Genomic DNA, 22250 nt, shown 5'->3' with positions numbered 1-22250 from the left:
GGGAAGTGAAAAAACATTGACAGGGCCAGACGAGTTTCAGCTTCTTCAAGACAGGCCCAATAAACAAAATAACAGAACACCAGTCATCACCTACAGACCCCAACTTAAACCCCTCCAGTGCATCATTTACTAGCTACTACCTATCCTGGAAAATGATGCCTTTCTCTCACAGGACTAGGGGGACAGGCCAATCCACACCTACAGACCTCAACAACCTCAAACCTCAAACAACCCCCTAACCGCAAACAAATTCTTTCCAGCAACCATGTAGGAAACCTTCATCATACTCACCCAGGAAACCACCCCTGCAATCAACTGTGGTGCCAACTCTGTCCATCCATCTACACAAACGACATCATCACAGGACCTGACCACATAAATCACCTCATCAGAGGCTCATACAACTGCATATCCACCAATGTGATATATGCCATGCAAAGCCCTTCTGCCACGTATATTGGCCAAACTGGACAGTTTCTATGACAAAGGATTAATGGACACAAATGAAATATTCAAAATGGTAACACACTGTTGGAGAACATTTTAACCTGTCCAGGCACTCATTAAAGGATTTAAAGGTGGCTATTGCAAAACAAAAGGTGGTGAAATTGCAAAACAATTTCAGGAATCAACTAGAGAGAGAAACTGCAGAACTAGCCTTCATATGCAAATTTGATACTATGTAGCACAAAATGACATCAAAAGCTAATTATCAGGCATTTACAGCCCTTTCTATTAGCCTCATTTAGCACGGACACTTTAATTGATAGCTTTCTCCCCTTTTCCCCCCTCCTCCTCCTCCCTCTTTTTCTGCTTTATATTTCAAACTCTGGGCCCCTTGCTCCATATTTGTCATCTGAAGAAGCGGGTTGTGACTATAAAAACTCATTATACTATTTATATATTTTTGTTATTCTCTAAGGGTATGTCTACACTACAGCGTTATTTTGAAATATCTTATTTCAAAATAGTTCATTCGAAATAAGTTATTTCGAAATAACGCGTCTACACACAAAATGCATTTCAAAATAGCATTTTGCTATTTTGAAACAGTGCGTCCACAATGAGTGAACACTGAATCGCATTTAAAGCTGGCTGGAACCAGGTCCAGCAGGGCATCAGGTCAGGAGTTACTTTTTGTGTGGCTGCTGCCTGATGCTATCTGAGGCCTGTGCTTAAAGGGACCCCCCCGGATAGCCGGTTCTCAGGTTTCCCTGCTTTCTTGCCTACCTCGATGAGGGACAGCAAAGCATTTTGTCTCTGCATGCTCTGGTTGCCCTCACTCAGGACACCACAGCACTCCGCAATATGGAGCCAGAGCTGCCCCTGGGCACTCTGGTGCTTCTCGTGGATGTGTTGCTGCAAGCCTGGCTGCACTTTCTGCAGGCTGCCATTTGGGGGGTCCATCGGAGGGCTGTCAGGATCCAGGAGGCCCTGTGGGAGAGTTTCCACCCTGAGGAGCACTAAGAGTCTCCCTGGTCTGCTCCACTGGGGGTTTATGCCTCATTCCTCCCTCATGTCCATCCCTAACCTCCTTCCTGATGTCAAATAAAATACATGTATTTTCATGAACACAAACTCTCTTTATTTAACAAAACTGGAGAGGGGGAATGAAACTCTGGTGAGACTGGGGAAAGAAGGTGGGAAAGGGGAGAAGAGAGAGTGGGAAAGGGGAGGGGGAAACCTGGGAGGAGGGAGCTGGAAGGGGGAAGCAAGGAGAAGAACATGGAGGGGACCCTCAGGGCTCAGGGTTGGGGGTCTCGCCGGACCAACTTGATTTTCATGCGAATCTGCTGCTGGGTTCTCATGTGAACTTTGGTGGCCAGCCTGGCAGCTATCCTGCCATAGACAGCTGCATTCCTCAGTCTAGTGTGGAGATCATGGACATTGGGGGCATCCCCCCAAACCTGAATAAGGTCCATAATCTCCACCCTGGACCAGGAAGGTGCCCGCCTTCTCCAGGCCCTGGCAGGCTCCTGGGAACTGGCAGACTGCTCCTGGGGAGTGGTGGAGGGCTGGCTGCCAGTGGCTTGCTGGCTCATGTTTTGGGGCCACTGAGTCAGGGGCAGTGACTGCTGGCTCTGGGCTGGCAGGCTTGGTGCTGGCACAGGCACTGTGGCCAGAGTTAACCCCTTTAAGGGCTCTGGGGAGGAGGAGGGAGAGGACTGTTCATGGTTGAGACTGGAGTGGCTACCAGGGCTCCCTGGGAAGGCTGGAGACCCCCTATTTTGAATTAAGTGTCTACACAGCACTTATTTTGAAATAGCTATTTTGAATTTGGCATTATTCCTCATGGAATGAGGTTTACCAAATTCGAAATAAGGTCTCCACTATTTCAAATTAATTTCGAAATAGCAGTTTGGCTGTGCAGACTCTAGGAAGTTATTTCGAAATAACAGCTGTTATTTTTAAATAACTTTGCTGTGTAGACATACCCTAAGGTGCTGCAGGACCATTGTTTTTTTTAAGGTTTTTTTTTTACCTCAATAGAAGTTGGCCAGCTATAGATAGGCCTCCTTCCTGCTCCTCCAGATAATGTTTTCTAACAACTGTTGGTCTTTTCCCTTGATCCTCTTACTACAGTTGTGAAGATTCTGTAATGTGGAGATTCTGCATTTCCTGATGTTTTTGTGTTTAACTATTAACATTTAAAGTTGCAGCTTCACTTAAAATACCAATAAAACTAAGAAAATTCTACAGTCTTATTTTTGCTGCAGGCCTGATATGAATATTATGACTTTAGAATTCATTGTACTGCTGTCTTTCAAGCATCAGTGTCCCACAAATAGTGATATTTTTAGTTCAATTGCAAGGTTCTCTCATATTTTCTTTACCTCTTATAGAAAGTAACTAAAGCTAGCCCTGAGTTGTGAAATTTGGAGTTTTATTTTGAGACTGTTTCTTCCATTTTCCCCTTCCAAATTTGGAGTGTTCAGAACCAGACTTCTGGTTCGTAAGTTTGCACCTTATCGAATAAATTGGAGGTGTTTGAGTTTCCCTATGTTCTTACTTTCTATCACTATTCTACACTTGTCCCTGTCATTGGACTTTGAAGAGGTCTGTTGTGTTGCCAGCCTGTTGTTATGGATACTCATTCCCACAGCTATGTTGAAGAATATGACCTAGAGAAAGTGCAAGAGAAATCCAGCAGGCACAAATTTATTTGAAAGTACACTCAAAAATTAAATGGGGGACTGTACTTTCCACACAGCTGTTTGTATGCTGTAGCTGCTCTTTCTGGATCAATGCCCATTACATAAGCAAGAAGAGGCACCAGGAGCAAGTGTATGTAAAGCTAGGAGTACGCAAAGGGGGCAGTTATAATTTAGGAAAGAGTTAATTCTAGGGAATACAATCTGGAAAAATAAACTCTGTGTGAAGCTGAGAAAATGCAGCTGTGCAGCGCTTTGGCACATACAGTTCAAGTTCTACCTAAAGCCAATTCCGCCTTGTGTACATACTGTACATACTTACAGGGAACATATAACACACTGTATGGAATGTTAGACTATCACTTCATTCAAATCTCTGGGCAGACATTTAGGTTTAAATTCCTTGTAAACTGTACTTACATCAAGTCACAACCAGCAACAGGATGATACCTTGCTGGAACCAATTGTCTTGCAAACAAAGAAAAAAATCTAGTATGAGTCAAAGCTGGGAGGAAAAAGGAACAATTTAAAACTCTTAATTGCATAGCTATTCAGCAGAGAATTCAAGACTGATCTCTTTTGAACATTGCAGCAGCATTCCTATGGAAAAAGGGTTTGGCAAAAAGTAACAGAGGAAGGTCACCAGAGAACTTGAGCTCTGTAAAATGAATTGCCATTTCAGCCTGCTTTGATAACCCCACTCTTGCCTCAGAAGAGCAGCCACAGTGCAAACTATATAGAACCTGCATTGAGTGGTAGTTCTTATAGCAATTTTAAAATTGGAAGCAAAAAGAGACATTTTAACAATCTGGCTAGGGTAGATACGACTAGTTGCAAGCCTGCAGTTCGGTCAGTCTCCTAAATCACATCCTGGTAGTAATATCTTGAGGGGCAAGCCCATCCTTAGGCCAAGACCAATGAGCTAGTACAGGATCATGAGCTTCACCTCTGTTTCCAAATACAGAGTTGGAACTCTGCTCCCCAATACATAGTAATAGACTGTTTTCTTTGTGAGGTTGAGTTCTTTGGTGTTTTCAGCTTGGGAAGATGTGAGGCGGTCACTCACCTACCTCTCACAACTCCTAGCATCAGCAGGGTAGCAGCCACAAATAGAAGACATCCCCACACAACAGTCCCCTGTTGATGGCTAAGACCTGCTTCTTCTACAGCTTATGTGTGGGGATTAGGCAACAGAGCCCCCATGGTTGCCTCTGCCTTACTCTTAGGAAATACAACATTTTTGGGACTTTCTGACTCCCTCATCATAAGACTGCTTCTCAGCTTTCTTTTTTCACCCCCTCTCAAGGGATTACTGTAGTTCTACGGTAAGAGAGGACCCAGGATCAGTAAAGACATAAGAAAATTCTTTCTAAGAATATCTCACTCCTTTGGTGGCTCCTCAGGACAATGCATTGAAAACTATTGAAATTGTGAGCTATTGCTTGAAATGCTCAAGGTGTTTTCCTGGTCCTGCATGTGGACTAGAGAGGTCTGTAGGAACGTGTGTAGTCTAGGCCTAGCACAGTCACTTATCAGACAACCAGGCTAGAGTTAGGTGGGATGATTGTGCCTCCGTGTTTGAGGGAGCAGCCTATATTGTGTCTGTCTTCTGATTCTTACAGTGACTTCTTAACTCTGGGAAAGAGAGCAGAGATATACTGCAGCATTCCAGCAAGAATATTCAACCTTTCTGTTGTGTGTGGTCACAATACTCAGGACTGCATTTTATGGAATCATTCTGAGGAGGAAGATTCCACAATTTGACTCCAAGTCACTAACCATCTCTAAGGAGAGTTGGCATACAAATTTTGTGGATGCGAAGATTTAAATCAACATACAACTATTAAAACACAAACAACCTACTAGTAGAAATGGTGTAGTTTTAAGAATGAAACAATATCTAATGGAAATGCATCAAGTGCATTCCTGCAAATTGAGCATCTAAACTGAATACTAGCTAACTTTTCATCAAGAAGGTTCTTTCATGAGAATTGCTTTTCTAAACAAATGAATCTTTTCACAAAAATCAGTTTTTTTTTAAACTTCTGGTATATTATTTAAAAAACCAAGACACTTTGGGTATGTCTACACTATAGAGAAGATCAAAGCTGCCATATTGATCTTCCAGGGTTTGAATTGGCAGGTCTAGTGAAGACACGGTAAATCAAAGGGTATGTCTAGACTACATGGCTCTGTCGTCAGAGCCATGTAGATTAGTTTACTAGACATACCCAAATGAAGCGGCAATTTAAATAATCGCTGCTTCATTTAAATTAAAATGACTGCCACGCTGAGCCGATCAGCTGTTTGTCGGTTTAACGCGCTAGTCTGGACGCTCCGTGGTCGACATCAAAGGCATTTGTCGACTGCCCCGTTATGCCTCATGGGATGAGGTTTACCGGGGAGGTCGACAAATGCCTTTGATGTCGACCGTGGAGCGTCCAGACTAGTGCGCTGAGCGGACAAACAGCTGATCGGCTCAGCGCGGCAGTCATTTTAATTTAAATGAAGCAGCGATTATTTAAATCGCCGCTTCATTTGGGTATGTCTAGTAAACTAATCTACGTGGCTCTGGCGACAGCACCATGCAGTCTAGACGTACCCAAACTGAGAGGTGCACTCTAGTCAATGCCGATAGTCCTGTTTCCACAAGTAGCAAGGGTAGTCAAAGGGAGCGTGTTCTCCCTTTGACTTCCTGCAGTGTGGACAGCCCCAAAAGTCAAGTTAAAGTCCTTCACCTTCAGCTACACAATTAATGTGAAGTTGCATATCTTAATTCAACCTTATCCGTTAGTGTAGACATACTCTTTGATTCTGAAACTTTGCTGCAATGCCTTGTGAATTACAGTTCATGTGCCTAGTGCTCATTTTAACTCTATGGAACTTCATCTTCCATAATGCACTGTGACTTTGAGTCTGCTATGGTATGTCCTCTTCCCTCAGTAGGTTACACAGCTGGCACCATTTCAGAATCAAAATATGACAAGCTTTTTGTCAAAATATCATGTATTTTGTTTTCAAACATCTTCTTTTTAATTTAAATTTCCAGAGTGGATGGAAATCAGTTTTTTGGACCAAATCTGATTAGCTCACAGGTGCACAAATATTTCCCATACAGTCCTGAACTGATTGAGGAGTAGTAACTTTAAGGTCTACTGAACAGCAGGGAGAGCACTCTTATTGTCATCTTGGGATCCCTCAGGGTATGTCTACACTACAAAGTTAGTTCGAACTAACGGACGTTAGTTTGAACTAACTTTAATAGGCGCTACACTAGCGCTCCGCTAGTTTGAATTTAATTCGAACTAACGGAGCGCTTAGTTCGAACTAGGAAAACCTCATTTTACGAGGATTAAGCCTAGTTCGAACTAGCTAGTTCGAATTAAGGGGTGTGTAGCCCCTTAATTCGAACTAGTGGGAGGCTAGCCCTCCCCAGGTTTCCCTGGTGGCCACTCTGGCCAACACCAGGGAAACTCGTCTGCCCCCCTCCCGGCCCCGGACCCCTTAAAGGGGCACGGGCTGGCTCCGGTGCCCATGCCAGGTGCAAGCCTGCCAGCAGACTCTGCACATGGCATGGATCGAGCCACCCACCCGATGCCCCCCAGTCCTCCCCCTCTTCCCGGGACCAGGCTGGCGGCTCCTGGGAGCTTGCCCGGGACTGCAAGAGGCGGGCACCCGCCTGGGCTAGTGCAGACATCGTGGACCTCGTCCACGATCTCCGCGCTAGGCACAGGAAAGTGGCCGTCTAGGGCAGGAGAGCTGCCAGCCTGGCCACCCAGGAGCAGGTGTGCAAGAGAATCAAGGGGGTCCAGTGAGACCCCCGACCCTGAGCCCTGAGCTTACAATGGCCGTCCTGGGTCAGACCAAAGGTCCATCTAGCCCAGTAGCCTGTCTGCCGACAGTGGCCAACCCTAGGGATCCTGGAGGGGATGGACCGAAGACAGCGACCAAGCCATTTGTCTCATGCCATCCCTCTCCAGCCTTCCACAAACCTTGGGTAGGGACACCACTCCTACCCCCTGGCTAATACCACTCCATGGACCCAACCTCCATGACTTGATCTCACTTCCCTTTAAACTCTGTTCCAGTTCTAGCCTTCACAGCCTCCTGCAGCAAGGAGTTCCACAGGTTGACTCTTTGCTTTGTGAAGAAGAACTTTCTGTTACTAGTTTGAAGCCTGCTACCCATTCCTTTCCTTTGGTGTCCTCTAGTCCTTCTTTATGGGAACTAATGAAGAACTTTTCTGTATGCACCGTCTCCACCCCACTAATGCTTTTAGAGACCTCTATCCTGTCCCCCCTCCATCTCTTCTTTTCTAAGCTGAAAAGTCCCAGTCTCTTTAGCCTCTCTTCATATGGGACCTGTTCCCAACCCCTGATCATTTTAGTTGCCCTCCCCTCTCCCAGCCTCTCTCTTCCCCTCTCCCACCTCCTTTTCCCAGTCTCCCCCAGTTTTGTTCAATAAAGACAGATTCCATTTTGGAAGACACGTTATCTTTATTTTGTACATCAAGAAGAGGGGCTAGGGAAGGGTAAGTGGAAGGAGGTGAGGGAGGAATGGGGCACGAGCCCCCAATGGAGAGGACTGGGCTGGCTCTGCGGGCTTCTGGGGGTGGAAACTCTCCTGCAGCCCCCCAATTGCTCCCTCTCCCCAGATGGCAGCCTGCAGCAAGTGCAGCCGGGCTGATGGCCAAGTGCTGTGATGTGCCCAGTGTGGGTAGTCCGGGCACTCCAAGCCAGGACTGCTTTGCAAGGGGGGCACCCCTGAGAACTGTCTGTCTGGGGTGGGGGTCGGGACCCTTTAAGCACAGCCCTCGGCTAGCCTGAGACAGCATCTCCACGCTCTAAGTCCTCCTCTGATGCCCTGCCGGCACTGCTTCCGTCCATCCTTAACCCCGCTTCAGGGTCCACTTAATGTGGACGCGCTAGTTCAAATTAGCAAAACGCTAATTCGAACTAGTTTTTAGTTCTAGATGCGTTAGTTTGAATTAGCTGAGTTAGTTCGAATTAGAGCTGTAGTGTAGACATACCCTCAGATAGAACAGCTGAGCAACTTCTCTGTATTTCCTGCTCAGCCTGGCCATGTCTATAGTACAGAGGAGATCAAAGCAGCCACAGTTGATCTTCTGGGGTTTGAATTAGCGGGTCTAGTGAAGACACACTAATTCGAACAGAAAGGATGCTCCCATTGATCCTGGTAGTCCTGCTTCTATGAGGAGTAAGGGAAATCAAAGGGAGAGTGTGCTCCCTTCAACTACCCGAGGTACTTAAGTTGCGTGTCTTAATTCAGACTTACCCCCTAGTGTATACAAGGGCCTGAGACCTGGGAGCAGTATACTGCCGGTCTGGCTAATAATTAAGAGAGATGTTCTTCCATTCCTTTTTTCACAAAACATTTTTTAACTCTAGTTGGGATGTCAGTGTGATATAGCCATGAGATTTTTTTGAATTGCAAAGTGACTTGGGTCATTGTTTGCTTCATAAGCCAACAGAGGCTCCTTCAACAGTCAGATTTAGGCTGTATTTGGGAGGACCAAAATAGTTGATAGAACCAAAATTATAATTATACTTTTTGGATGAGGTGATCTGGATTCTTTACATGGAAAATGTATATTTTACATTTGCAGCAATAATGAGAGCAGCTATTTTTAAAAGATTGATTTAAATATTTTCTTAAATTAGCTTAATTGCCTAAAATAATACCTTTTCAGAGTAACCTTTTGACTGCTAGCAGCTAACAGGAGAACTCTCCTTTCATTGTGAGAAACTATTACACAAATAGTTTCCTAAGAGATTGGCTTTGTAGGCTTTCTATATTTTATTTGAATAACTTCATGTCTCCAACAAATTTGCCCTTTTTACAAGAAGATATTAACATAAAAAATGCAGCTCCAGGAACTCATCCTGAGATGTGAAAGTCAAACTGGATTCTTACAAATCACCAGTAGTAAACATGAACAAAATTATGCTGTAAATTATGGCGATAGTCTCCAATGATACCATGCAATAGCATTCAAAATAAAGCTGCATAGATGATGCTGGGTTCCTTAAGCCAAATGATGATTAGTAGCAATGTTCAAGAAGGAAAGGACCACAGTTTGACTCTCAGATTGCAGGTCAAATTTGCAGTTAAAAATTACTTGTAAACTGAGTCAGCTTGATATGTAACAAGTGCAACACAAAGATGGACCCTCCTGAAAACTTTAATCACTTAGGGTACATTAACACAGTAGGGCTAAAGTTTAATTAAGCTATGCAACTTCAGCTACGTCAATTGCATAGCTTAAGTCAAAATAGCTGAACTTGGCTTTTGGCCTGTCTGCACAGCAGGAAGTCAAAGGAAGAACACTCTTCCTTCGACTTCCCTTCCTCCTCGTGAAATGAGGGTTACCAGGAGTAAGAGGCTACGTCTACATTGCACTCTAAATTCAAGTTTATTTCAAAATAGAGTGCTATTTTGAGACATTCCTTAACCCTCATGGAATGAGGGTTACTGGGATGCCGAAATACCGCGCCCGTTATTTTGAAAAATATTTTGAAATAACGGGTGACTTGTGAAGATGCGGGGTAGCTATTTTGGGATACCTCTGGTATCCTGAAATAGCTTTGATGTGTAGACATACCTGGAGTGAGAAGTCCTCCAACTCGTCCTTTATTTTGAAATAAAGGCTTGTAGAGTAGATGCACTTTTTGTTATTTCAGAATACAGTCAGTTATCCCAAAATAATGCTGCTGTGTAGATGTACCCTTAGAGTAAAGGTGCATTTTGACACATTCTTTATTTTTTATTTTATTTCATATTCTCTTTTATAGTGACTTATTGCTTACAAGTAAAATTTACAAAATTCTTCCCATCAGCATTCTTGTAGAAGATTGCAAAGGATAAATGGTATAAATAATGACTCCTTTACTCAGGAACTTCCATAAACTTGCAACTGCATTTTATCTTTTATCTTTGCATGGACATAGACAATGTGCAGACTGCAAATAAACTTTTTTAGAGGTATAAATACAGGGCACATTCTCTCCCTTAACAATCCTATAACAATCTTCTGTGTTCTGAAAAATGAGGTTTTCAGCCTCTCTGGCTGTTAAATAGTTGAAGAAACCTAGGCTTACTTTTCATACCTGGCACACACTGACAAGCCATAAATGAGAAATTAGTTGTTGCTTTTGAATCCTAAACACTATTAGTTTTGCCACAGTCCTCTCTTTCCCCCTTCTCTTGCTTACAGAAGACGTGAGAAGCAGCACTGCTTTGCATGGGAAACTTGTTGTTTTTCCAATGTTTTGTAAAGTCCACTCAACTGTCATAAGAATTAACTTGCTTATAAACCTTTATTATGATTTAGATCCAATTTCAGTCCTGTTCTTGGATTCATCGTATACACTAACTCATCAGCCAGAATGCCTTTCCCTGGAACATATTTTTCCAATTTCAGAGTAGTCTTTTTTTCCTACTACACATCTTAAAATATCAGTGAAATGGCTTATATGATAAGAGGAAGAAACTGAGCTAGAACCTCAACTTTTCAGCAAAATTTTCTTCATTTTTAGGAGGCTTTGTTGCAAAGCTATCATATTTTCCTTTTCTCATTCTAGGTTGCAAGTTTTGTGATCCTAAGACCTTCAGAAGCTTAATGCATATTGTAACAAGCACTGGCTGGAAAACAAGTATTCAATTTTATGAAAAGTTTCAAGGTTTTAGCACCTGGTTTCATTACAGATCCTCATTAAGTGAACCTTTGGAATTTTGGTGAAAAACACAGGGACAGACCCCCCAACTCTAGTATAGCCAGTAGACCAATGTTTAGGGAATAGACCAATATTTTGGGAATTCACCTGGGATCTAGGTTCAAATCCCTGCACTGAATCAAGCAAGGCAGGGGGACTCAAACCTTTCTCTCAGCATGCCAAGTGAATACCTGCCAGTGTTTGCCAGAACATTCATTTTGGAACTGAGAAACCTTCCTGTTGAAAACCATACACATCTGCGAAAGTTTTGGTTTTTCACAAAAAAATATTTTCTGATTTTAAAAAATGAAGAATTCATGACCTGTTCTAGTCTTAAAAAACAAATGATCAGATTGGTCTTGTTTTAAACAAATGAGAATACTTCTTGTATCAGTGTGTAATATGTGAACTGTACTTGCTAAGGTTTCACTTGGAAGTGGCCCTACCAGGAGAGCCTTTTCACAGGGCCACGTGTATGTCAGTGCTAATCTCTTACACAAAAACAAGTTTCAAGAGTTAACAAAAAAGATCAGACAAATGGGTTCACACAAGGCAGACTATATTTTCCACCAGTATGTATAAAACTAATATAATCACATGACATTGCATTTGCACATGAAAGCAGGATGAAGGTGCAACTCACCCAGGGTATGCCTACACTACCCTCCTATTTCAAAATAGGAGGGTAGTGTAGACATACCCTCATGCAGCTACATGGGTACCCTTCTCTGAACAGCCTGCTATTTCTTTTCCAAACATGATTAAGATAATTGTGCAATGTTTTGTAGTGTTTAACTCGAGTGCCAGAAGAGTAGAGCTTTTCTGAAGTCTTTGTAGCCATGTGCGTATTCCTTTTATTTTATTCTATCTCTCTGTGTCTGTAAAACAGCAGTTCTAAACAGTCTGCTCATCTGAAGTGGGCATCTGACTGTTATCTGTGGCAATGTCTGACTGAAACACTGTCAGAAAAACTGACCTCTGAGAAAGAGGTATATAACTCGTATCCCTACATTGGCACCCACTTTAAAGTCTCATCACACTGCAAGCATGGTTTAAAAGGGCCTTAGTGGAAATGAGCATAAGGCCTCAATATATATTTCCTGGGGCTTTTAACCTCTGCCTATTCTGCATTGTCTCACCATTGTGAGACAGGCACAAACACAATGTGAAAGCTTTATTGCCAGTTGGTTGTTCTACGATTGATGATTAGTCTCTGGGCTATTCGCACTTGCTAGTTGCAACCAATCTGAGTGCAGCTGACCCTGAGGAAACAATCAGATAAATATACAATCATTTAAAAAGAGACAGAAGGAGCTCATAAAGCCATATTGACCTGTCTCTATCTCACTGACATAGTACACCTGCTTGCTTGGATGAAAGAGCATTTTGGGAAGTGGAAAATTTCTTGTTTTAAAAGTTCCTAAATGAGTGTCAAATGAAATAACTTTGTTTAGCATCTTTAATTTAGAGGGTTTTAATTGAACAAAGTAGTACCACAACTGATTTCTAATCTCCATTTGTGTATACAAACCCAGTATACTCACCAATTAACTGACTGTACAAATATATCTAAAATCTGTTTGGAGTAGAAATATCTGTTTGAAATGTTATAATCTCATTGGAGCCTATGGAACAGAAATGGTCTAGCAGTAGTGTGGACTGGATGGATTCCTGTTCAAGATTAGATTAGCCACAGGCTTTTAACATCTGAGGTTATACTTTGAAGTTAGCCCTGTACTCACAATTAACTGATTATAAATGTCTTAATGGGCTCTGTATGACAAGAGCTTGAAACTTCCTGTCAGTACAGATTAACATTCTAGGGTCCCCCTTCTATGACTATCTAAATGCTAGATAACAGCAATCAGTAAAATTACTGCTACAATAGGAATAGCATCACATATTGTGGTGAGGTACTCCCTTTCCTCTGGTACTGTATTAGAGAGGCAAACTGATGGAGGATGAAACACTTACGAGTGTGTATTTATGGGAGGGGGAGTAAACTTGGCAATCGATTTCATTTAGTGCTGGAAGAGAAGAATGTTGTTTTGTGGAAAAGGTGAAGTTTGTAATTTTTTCATTCCACAGTAGACTGAAAAAGAGAATGTTAGAAATCTTTTATGAAAAAAGCATTCCCACTTATCCCCAAAGAGCCTATCCCCCAGTACAGTGTTTCCCAATTTTATTTGGCCACAGAACCCTTTTAAACTCGAAAGAATTTTGTGGAACCCCTAATAACAGTCTTGTATATTGAGCTGAAAAAGTAGACCACAAATAAGTAAGTATATTAATAAGCAAATGCTAAACAAGGTCACAAGATCAACATTTAGTTTAAATACAAGAAATCACGTGATTATACTGAAGTAAAGTATTCGTGAGAGCACTGCCTGCGCACTCCCATACAAGCAACTAGTTTGACAGCTGCAGCTTCGACTTTGTCTGACATGGCACTAGTATATTTGTTTTCAGTCCCCCACATGATCCACGCTCCCTGAGAATGAGTACGGGGATTTACGGTGGTATATATCAAGCGAATGCACCACTGACTGACTTCACGTGCAGCTCTGAATAGTGACATCATTGTTCCCACTCTCTAGCTAAGCTGGCATTACACAAGGACACTTATTGTGGCAAACAGAAATGAAAATTGTTTTCAATAAACTTCATAAATGCTTAAATATTAATTATTATTTTTTAAATCATAAAATGTTATTGTAATGGAATTTTCTCGTGGAACCCATATTTTCACTTCACGGAACCCCGGGGAAACACTGCCCCAGTAGATAGGGCACATGCCTGGGAAGTTAGCTTGGGGTCAAATACTTGAGCTTGTCTCCCAGATGGGTGCATTTAACTATTGATTATTATTTGCTTAAGAAATAGCTGTCTCAGTAAATTCCATTTTGGAACTGAGGAACCTTCCAGACAAAATGTTAACCAAAACTGATACAAAGAAGCATTTTGTACAGAAAAAAAGTTTCAGCAAAACCTTTGACCAGCTATAATCACAATGTCATTCCATACACACTCATTCTGCAAGTGAGTGAATAACCCAATGATCTGATGAGGGCTGCAGCTTTCTTCTCTGAGTCTACCCCCTACATCAACTACTTGTTTACTATGATGTCACTGAAATTTCTAGCAAGCTGTTTTGAAGATAATACAGATTATGAACCTCATGTGGATTGGGGGAAGTTCAATGATCAAGAAAGGCAACATAGTCTCACAGGACTAATAGAAATTGTCTTTTTTTACTCTATGTATCCACACACATGCAAACACATGGTGTTTGTGTGTGTGTGGGGGGGGGGGGGGAAGATTGCTGAGGGAGCATATTTTAGGAAGAATCTCCCTGTTGAGTCTTTCTATAAACTATTGTGGTGGCATTTCTCCTCACATCTGAATGAAGAAGAGATTCCACCTAAGACAAATGGGTTGGCTACTTATTGTTCCTCTATTTCAGCTTTGGGAATTCCTGGGCTGTGGTCTCATTGAACTTCTTGCCCTTGAAACTCATCTCCAGTCCACCATATAGTTTCATATAGGGTCTTAAAGTAAATCTAAGGGAAAATGCAGTTGCTACCTAGCCAATTAGCCACCTCTTCATTTGTAGGTTCATGGGAAAAGGGAATAGTAATGCAGAAGATTAATTTACTCATGACTTTCACTGGACATGGATCATGGAGGGTGTCTGAGAAGATCTGCCATCCTCTATGGCTTGGCGATGTAATTCTAGGTCCATCCATATACAGAACAGAAGGAAAACATTTTTATTTGGAGAAATAGGGAAGGGCATGAATTAGAGTGTTGCATGTTTTTATACAAGATATATCTGTTAGTTTCCTTTCAGGATAAACTCTTTCAGGAGGGCAACAAAACATTTAAATATCATTTTAAAATGCCAGCATCTTTACATATAGCTCAACTCATAGCAAAGAATAACATTAAATTTAATTTAGTGTCCAAGTATAGAACAGAATACGTTATATCCATTGTTCACATTGCAAAGATGGGACGATGATTTAAATGTGCTGTCAGTGATATTCAGTGGTCAAAACATACTGTATTTCACTAAAAGAGCAGCCATAGAGCCAATATTGAAACTATTACAATGTAACATACTTCCAAGTACTTTATTGCATTCAGTCATATTTATTCTGATAGGGTATGTCTACACTACCCTCCTAATTCGAAATAGGAGGGTAATGTAGGCATACCGCAATTGCAAATGAAGCCCGGGATTTGAATTTCCCGGGCTTCATTTGCATAAAGCCGGCCGGCGCCATTTTTAAATGCCGGCAGTTCGAACCCCGTGTCGCGCGTGGAATGAGGAGTACAGCTAGGAAGCCTAATCCGAACTAGCTACTCCGTGCTGCGTGCAGCCGCGCGGCACAGGGTTCGAACTGCCGGCATTTAAAAATGGCGTCAGCCGGCTTTATGCAAATGAAGCCCAGGAAATTCAAATCCCGGGCTTCATTTGCAATTGCGGTATGCCTACATTACCCTCCTATTTCGAATTAGGAGGGTAGTGTAGACATACCCATACAGACTAATGGATATTTATTTCAAGTACTTTATTGAATTCAGTCATATTTATTCCGATACAGACTACTCTGGAAATGTTGTAATTAGAGTTGTGTGAATTGTTTGTATTGGATCTTGATCTGATCTGAACGGCATCTGATTCTAGTTTGAAGGTTTTATAATCATGGGTCAAGGATGTTTGTGCAATGGGGAAATTCACAAATGCCACTGGAATATATCTGATAGTCTCACAACTTCAATCCTCATAAGCTTGTATCAGGGCTAGATCTTCGCTACAGGAAGTATGGGTTTGTGGTCAAGGAATAAGTGTGGAAATCAGTCTGTGTTCTGTACCTTGCTTTTCCAGGCTTGTATGATCTTTGCAAGTACCTTGATCACTACTCCTGCAGAAGGGACCAATGCTGAGACTCTACCCAGTAGGAGGAGAAGCAGCCAAAGCAGGGACTGCTGCACTGGACGTGTGTAAAATGGAGCCTGCCTGAGCCACTACACAAATGCTCCCAGACCCAGCACTGTGCAGATTAGACCCCAGATGTCTAGACTACAGATTTTTTCTGGGATACTGGAAAATATTTTTGGAAAAGCAGATGCGTTTTTTCTGCAACCCTATAAACCTCGTTCTATAAGGAAGAAGGGATGTTCTGAAAGAGGCTTTTTCCTGACATTTGGCCCAGTGTTGATGGGCCAATTGTTGGAAAAACCTCTTTAGTAAGAAAAGTGGAAAAAGATACGCAAATTGCACTTTGCAATTTGCGTATCTTTTTCCAATAGAACTTTGTAGTTTAGACACAGCTTAGGTGCCAGTATTAGATTCCATACCCACCTGCCATATGACCTTCAGAGGCAAAGTGCAGAGGTGGTCACTTGGCGACCACAGCTGATAGCAGGAGAAGCAGCTGACTCAGGGACTTTCAGACACCAAGAGAACATGTTGCAGTTTTGGCTGAACTGTCTCTGTTTCATGTTGATTGGCTATTTGCTCCAACCCTTCCTTTCTCTCAGTGTGCTGATCTCAGTTTCACTCCACTTCTGCCCCTCTTATAGTGTTCTCCCCTTCTGTCCCTTTCCCTTTAATTTCTTTTTAGTTTATTCTTCCTAATTAACCCATCTCCAAAATAAAAATAAATATAAAAAATTGTGGACATAATAACGTTTGCTGCCATCATGTTCTTCACTCTTAAACCCTTTCTCCCACCCTTTGCTACAGGACCCTCTGCTACTCTCTTGCTGTAAAGTCCTTAGGCACTAGTATGATAAACATGATTAACTCATCATATTCATTTTCCTTCGCTGTGAAACAGGAGACAACAATAAATACATAAAAAGGCATTTCAGGACTGACTTTACTGACATTTGACATCCTTTGAGAATACATAAAAGAGAAGACCTTGCCCCATGAATAAGGACTTCAGATCACAAACCCTCACTTACGTATGCAGAGTTTAATCATACTAATCACACAGACAACAATGAGATTTCCCAGGCGAGGCTCACACGAGTAAAGGTTTAAAAACATTCCATGATTATGTTTCAATTTTTTAAACTGCAGAGACAGACTTCGAAAATGAAACTTGATTGGTGATGACAGATCTATCTATCTATCTATCTATCTATCTATCTATCTATCTATCTATCTATCTATCTATCTATCTATCTATCTATCTATCTATCTATCTATCATCTCAGAAGTGCATTATGATATCTTCTTATTTAAATACAACATAGCAGTATTAACAATACAGGCAGTCCCCGGGTTACATACAAGATAGGGACTGTAGGTTTGTTCTTAAGTTGAATCTGTATGTAAGTCTGAACTGGCGTCCAGATTCAGCTGCTGCTGAAACTGATCAGTTTCAACAGCGGCTGAATCTGGATGCCAGTTCTGACTTACATACAGATTCAACTTAAGAACCCCAGGCGTCCCCAAGTCAGCTGCTGCTGAAACTGATCAGCGGCTGATTCCAGGAAGCCGGGGACAGAGCAACTCTGCCTCGGGCTTCCTGTAGTCAGCCGCTGGTCAGTTTCAGCAGCAGCTGACTTGGGGACGCCTGGGGCAGAGCAACTGGGGTGCTGCTGGGTTGCTCCAGTAGCACGGCTCCTTGGCGCTACTGGACCAACCCAGCAGCACCTAAGCTGCTCTGCCCCAGGCGTCCTGATTCAGCCGCTGCTGAAACTGACCAGCAGCGGCTGAATCAGGACGCCTGGGGCAGAGCAGCTGGGGTGCTGTCGGGTTGGTCCAGTAGCGCCCAGGAGTGGCGCTGCGGGACCAACCCAGCAGCGCCCCAGCTGCTCTACCCCAGGCGTCGTGGGCAGAAAAGCCTGGTCTGCTGAAGGGGAGGGGGCACTAGCTGCGCCCCCTCCCCCAGCAGACCAGGGAGACGCAGAGCAAAGCCACGGAGGACGCCTGCAGCAGGACAGCCCAGACGCGCCGCGGCTGTCCCGCTGAGGGCGTCCTCCGAGGCTTTGCTCCCCATCTCCCTGGTCTGCTGGTCAGACCAGGGAGACGCGGAGCAAAGCTTTGGAGGACGTCCGCAGCGGGACAGCCCAGGCGCGCCACGGCTGTCCCGCTGCGGGCGTCCTCCGAGGCTTTGCTCCCCGTCTCCCTGGTCTCCCTGGTCTGCTCCCCAGCAGACCAGGGAGATGGAGAGCAGCTTTTCTCGCCCCAGAGGACACGGGCGGTGGGACCGCGGCTCATCTGGGCGTCCCGCCGCTCCTGTCCTCTGGGGCGAGAAAAGCCCCGTTCGTAACTGTGGATCCGACATAAGTCGGATCCGCGTAACTCGGGGACTGCCTGTATTCTACGATTTTAAATGCTATGTTATGGAAGAATTTGTCTTAGGAATTTGTATGTTTAAGGATAAACACAGACTTACGGTATGTCTGGACTACAGAGCTTTTCTGGGATACATAAGGTATTCCAGAAAAGATCTGCCATGTCCAAGGAATGTGTCCACTTTTCCAAAAAAAATGTTGGAAAAATGGACACGTTTTGTTGGCATCCCTGTAAACTTCATTTCACAAGGAAGAAAGGGTGTTTCAAAAGACATTTTTTCCCCAACATTTGGCCCCACGTTGACGGGACAAATGTTGGAAAAGCCTCTTTTGGAAGAAAAGTGGAAAACGATACGCAAATTGCAATTCGCAATTTGCGTATCATTTTCTGACTTTTCTTTGCAGTGTAGACGTAGCCTCAGATACCTGGATGACCTAAGGTCTTAGTCCCTATTGTATTTGAGCACTGTATTAATTTCATCAGGCAATGGCGAGATTCAATCACTTGGGATCAACATCTTTGTTAATGACCTGAATTTGAGGATGGATAGCACCCTCAGCAAGTTTGCAGATGACACTAAGCTAGGGGGAAAGGTAAATATGTTGGAGGGCAGGGATAGGGTCCAGAGTAACCTAGACAGGTTAGAGAACTGGGCCATCTGATGAGGTTCAACAAGGACAAGAATAGAGTCCTTCACTTGGGACAGAAGAATCCCAAGCACTGTTACGGTCTGGGGACCGAATGGCTAAGTAGCAGTTCGGCAGAAAAGGACCTGGGGATTATAATGGATGAGAAGCTGGATATGAGTCAACAGTGTGCCCTTGTAGCCAAGAAGGCGAATGGAATATTAGGGTGCATTAGGAGGAGCATTGCCAGCAGATCCAGAGAAGTGATTATTCCCCTTTATTCTGCACTGATGAGGCCACATTGGGAGTATTGCATCCAGTTCTGGGCCCCCCACTACAGAAAGGAGGTGGATGCATAGGAGAGGGTCCATAGGAAGGCAACCAAAATGATTACGGGGCTGGAGCACATGACCTATGAGGAGAAGCTGAGGGATTTGGGCTTATTTAGTCTGCAGAAGAGAAGAATGAGGGGGGATTTGATAGCAGCCTTCAACTTCCTGAAGGGAGGTTCCAAAGAGATGGAAAGAAGCTGTTCTCAGTTGTGACAGATGGCAGAACAAGGAACAATAGTCTCATGTTACAGTGGGAGAGGTCTAGGTTGGATATTAGGAAAACCTATTTCACTAGGAGGGTGGTGAAGCACTGGAATGGGTAATCTAGGGAGTTGGTGGAATCTCCATCCCTAGAAGTTTTTAAGTCTTGGCTTGATAAGACTTAGCTGGGTTGATTTAGTTGGGATTAGTCCTGCTTTGGGCAGGGGGTTGGACTCGATAACCTCCTGAGGTCTCTTCCATCCCTATGATTCTACGAATGCTACCAAATATAAACTCAGCAGTATGCTCCCTTCATAGTGTTCCAGAGCAGGCAAAAAGCACAGCACCATATAGAACAGTGGTGGTTTGTGTTTGATGCAAATCCCACAGTTTTGAAAATGGGGCTTTCCATATGACTCTGTTCTTCTTAATCCTATACAAATCACCCTCAGCTTTTTCTGATCATTCAACAATCTACATCTGTCTTTTTGGCTGGTGAGTATGCATACTCTAAAACTGCTTGTGTCTCTTGTTTTGTTTTGAGAGCTAGGGATAAACTTTTGGGAAAAGGGTCTTGTGCATATACATCCCGTGCTGGCTGTGCTTCAGGGAAACCCATGCAGACTTGCTTGCATGCTGTTTATCTGCTGAAAATAGGCTGAGTATTTTGAACATTAACCACCAATATTATTTGCATGAAAGGAGGAAAATCTATTTTAATAGAGTATTTGTGAAGGGAGTAAAGAATCGGTTTAATATTAACATTTAAGAAGGATCCACCCAATTTTACATTGCTCGTCTATAAGTTGTATAAGACCTTTGACCTGCTAATTAACTCTCTATCATGCCACCTATGTCTCTTCTTTATGTTCGTGCCTTTGATGGGCTGTGAGGTGGAGATCCTCATGTTCTCTTATATATCTAAAGTTATATAATTTTTAAAAAGTCTAAATATACACCAGATGTACAAGTGCTTTTCTGCTTGTGAAGGAGTCAGTAGCTTCGTAACAGCCCTTTCATTTATATGCTCCCTTTCGCATGTGGTCTGCACATGGGACATCTTGGCTATGATCTTGATTGCAATACTGGGAGCTTCCAAATTCAAAACTAGTCTTATTTTAAGGCTCTTCATGTTAATCCTTTCCTCTCCTCCATACTATATGGCATGTGAATGCAGTAACATAGACACCTCTAAAGCAACAAAACAGAAACACAGAAAGAGGAAAGCACAATTTTACTTCAGTAGGCTGTGGTAACAATTAGTTTGGGAATTATTGGATTAAAGTCTATTTTATGAAGTGTGACACTTCTAACCATGCAGTTTCCATTAAGATTTTTGTGACCAGTTGACTATGCATCTCTCAAAGAGTCTACCCAGTTTGTGCCCCCATAAGCCTGCAACTTGAGTTCAGTAAAAGGTCTGGTCAATCTACTAAGGTCCCAAAAGGATGCGTATGACAGGGAAAGTTAGAGCACATGGGAAAAATTAAGAGCTCACTGATATAGTGCTTTCATCAGAATTTTATGACAAGGGAGTTGCAGCTATGTTGAGGCTGATGCAGGGAGACTCCCCCAAAATCATGCATTTTGAAATAGGATTTAGATTTTTTTTAAATGTTGGTGTATGCACAGCCTTCCTAATACATGTTCCTGATTTACAAAACAAAACTATATATTAAAATGGATTTTATTCAAACCTTCACTCTCTTCTCTGACCAAATGTGCTGCCAACAGTTGAAAGATGTACAGAGAGGAGAAGAGATGGCACTCTTTGCATCCCTGATATGTCGAGGCCAAGACACTTTTGCATCTGCTATGAGACAAGGGCTGTTTCCTTCTGTTTGTGCTCAATGGATTCCAGTGCTGGAATTGCTTAAATGCCCAATCATAATAAATATTTGTTGAAAGAAGCATAGGGTTGGAAGAGACTTCAAGAGGTCATCTAGTCTAACCAAATGCTCAAAGCAGGACCAATCCCAGCTAATTTTGTCAAGCCTAGGCTTAAAAACCTCTGAGGATGTAAATTCTACCACCTCCTTAGGAAACCCATTCCAGCGCTTCACCACCCTCCCAGTGAAATAGTTTTTCCTAATATCCAATCTAGACCTGCAACTTGAGACCATTGCAACACATTAGCGGTTGGCCAGGAAGTGCTATCTAGCTTGAGAGTCAACTGATATTGCAGGCTACATAACAATAGGTTAAAATCAGTTCTATTACTGTGGTATGTATGCATAGGGAGAGGTGATATGAAAACAATCTTGATATGTATGTGAAATTGTAGCACTCTAAAATGTATATACTAAGTCATTGCTCTGAGGCAGCAAGACCTGCATTGGACTGATGTTACCCAAGATACTCCATGCAAACAAAATAAAATAATTAAGAAAATAAAAAGATGCAAAGGCTACTACCCAGATAAGTGGAAACTTTGATCTGCACTGGTAACACTAAAGCACTGAAAAGTCAGATGATACTACCCAGATGACAGCATTTTTCCCTTAAGATTTACTAATGGAGATACAATCTTCACTTGCTAGTAACTCTGTTACTTGCCAAGTTCATTGTTGCAAGTGATCCAATGCTGGACAAATCATCATAGGTAAATAATAGATATTCTATAACAAACTCTTTTCCATCTTTTTAAAATATTGTAGTCTGATAAACTTCTCCACTTACTTCAGCCTGAGTCTCCTGGATTTTGTCAGCATGAGTGAGTGTCCAGCTCACTCCCTTTTATTTAATCTTTGTGCTGAGACAGGTCTGCCTGAACAACAAAATCCCTGGATTTTGTCAGTTGGTCACACACTTAATACCACTTGACCATATTTAATTAAATTGAATACCAGCTGAACTAACATCACTGCTGACATTTTAACCATGGACCT

General features: G+C 42.7%; 1 long non-coding RNA gene across 1 annotated transcript; it reads right to left on the bottom strand.

Annotated features, from left to right (window-relative positions):
- Nucleotides 1–3024: 3024 nt before the first annotated feature.
- On the bottom strand, nt 3025–4747 carry LOC142826947 (uncharacterized). The gene is made up of 3 exons (XR_012901233.1): nt 4223–4747; nt 3573–3620; nt 3025–3122 (listed from the first exon to the last, which is right to left on the bottom strand). It is a non-coding gene; the product is annotated as an uncharacterized LOC142826947 (long non-coding RNA).
- Between the last annotated feature and the right edge of the window lie 17503 nt (nt 4748–22250).

The sequence above is a fragment of the Pelodiscus sinensis genome, chromosome 1 (genome assembly GCF_049634645.1).
Source record: "Pelodiscus sinensis isolate JC-2024 chromosome 1, ASM4963464v1, whole genome shotgun sequence".
NCBI classification, from domain to species: domain Eukaryota; kingdom Metazoa; phylum Chordata; order Testudines; family Trionychidae; genus Pelodiscus; species Pelodiscus sinensis.
This window is presented reverse-complemented; position numbering and strand designations above follow the sequence as displayed.